Below are 1,954 nucleotides of genomic sequence, written 5' to 3' on the forward strand. Positions count from 1 at the left end.
CCGCGTGTAGGTGGAATGTGTGTGTGTGTGTATGTGTGTGTGTGTGTGTGTGTGTGTGTGTGTGTGTGTGTGTGTGTGTGTGTGTTTGTGTCTGTGTGTGTGGGTGTACGTACGAGCGCGCACGGGTGTTTTTGTTCAGCTGTATACACAGAATCACATGGACACAGTAACGGAAGGAACGAAATAGAGAGGTATAAGCAACAGAGGGGAAGGAAAGAAGTAGGACTGTCACCTGTGACACCCTCAAACTGCCCACAAGTAAGGCGAAAAACTGATCAGCCTATGACAAGTACACTACAATCGCCGGATCGAAAACAGTATTGATATTAATAAGAAGTACCATTAATTATGATAATAGAAATGATAATATGATAACGACAACAACAACAACAACAACAACAATAATATAATTCATACAGCCCATATCCATGCTCTACAGGAGAGTTGAAAATTATTACCCCAGCAGACCATAGAACACTCCGAAACATTCTCAGCTTCCTGGGAAGCATACAGTGCAAGCAGCCGATTAAGTTCTCAAACACTAACAAACTGACAAGATCTTTCGCTGTCTATAGCCGTTACATTCCCACCTGGGTGAAGTGAGGAACATTTTGTATAAAATGCCTATCTCAAGGACACAACCACAGGCCCAATATGGGATTTCAACCCACGACCTTAAGGCTGAGGTCAAAGGTCCGAGTCCCGACAACGAAACGCTGTACATTGTATTTATTTTACATTCGATGATTGCGCTACATAACGGTAATCGGTACCTTAGAAAAACAAAGTTTTATCTGACTTTTTTGTCTGTTTTCAGTTACTAGCACCATGAGGTCAGAAAACAATTAATTATGTTCTATCTTTTGTATCAGAATCATCAGATTGTTTAGGAGTCGTTATCGAGATATTCAAAGAATTGTATTCGAAAAAACTTGTCGTGTTGTGGATGTCAACCAAATTGTTGACGTCAAATTTCTCGAGACAAGGTACCGGTACCTAGCAGATACAACTCTGTAGTTGTGGGGTAGCGCATTATCGCCTACACATATGCGGAGAATCCGTTTTTGTCCCACAATTTTCATTTTTGAATTTTCGCCGTACCCGTTGTTTTTTTCCCCTACCCCTTTCCGCGCCACGTTGATTCGATTACTTATAGGTTACTGCAATTGCCACTCCGATTCCAAAATGGTTTACGATGCGTGAAGAAAATTCATTGTCAATAATTTCATCAACAGGAAGGTGGAAGTAGGATGTCCTGCTAGATGGAAATTTGTCTGAAAAGTTTGCAGAATAGATCTAAATGTTTCACGTTGTAGTGGAATCAAGCGCTCGTAAATTTTTGTGTATATAGAGTTATTTGTGTCATCTCAATGCCTGTCCATTTGCCTTGCTTTCAATAACAAAAAATATCCAAGTATCCTGGATACAAGTAACGATAATGGCGATTAAAGGAGGTGAGGTCGCCTGGATTCAGAGGTAAAGTTAGCGAAAAAATGGCCGCCGAAGTTTAGTTATGTCATTAGCTTGAGAAAACTTATAATAAATTAGATGTACATCTTTTATGTCTTTAATCAACCCTTTTCAGTAAAATCCACACGGAAATGTGTTCTTTAATCGGCATGAAAGGTGTTGAGGGGAAAAAATTCAATAAAAATTCCCAAACCTGCGGGAAAATGTCAGTTTCTTCACCTTCATTATTTTGACGAGCGCCTGATTTCACCACGCTGCCTCTCAAATGTCTCTGATAAAACAGTTTCGACATTCGTTGTAATAAAACTGTTGTTAAAAATCCCTTATAAATCCAGGGGAAAACTGTGCACATCGTAACAGTCAGTCTGCCTCTGTCTCATGAGATGATGGGCTGAGATAGACTACGGTAGATATAATATGTCCTAGAACATCACCACTACTATACCCGCTTGTCAGAGAGAGAGAGAGAGAGAGAGAGAGAGAG

The sequence above is a fragment of the Aplysia californica genome, unplaced genomic scaffold (assembly GCF_000002075.1).
Source record: "Aplysia californica isolate F4 #8 unplaced genomic scaffold, AplCal3.0 scaffold00035, whole genome shotgun sequence".
Lineage (NCBI taxonomy): Eukaryota > Metazoa > Mollusca > Gastropoda > Aplysiida > Aplysiidae > Aplysia > Aplysia californica.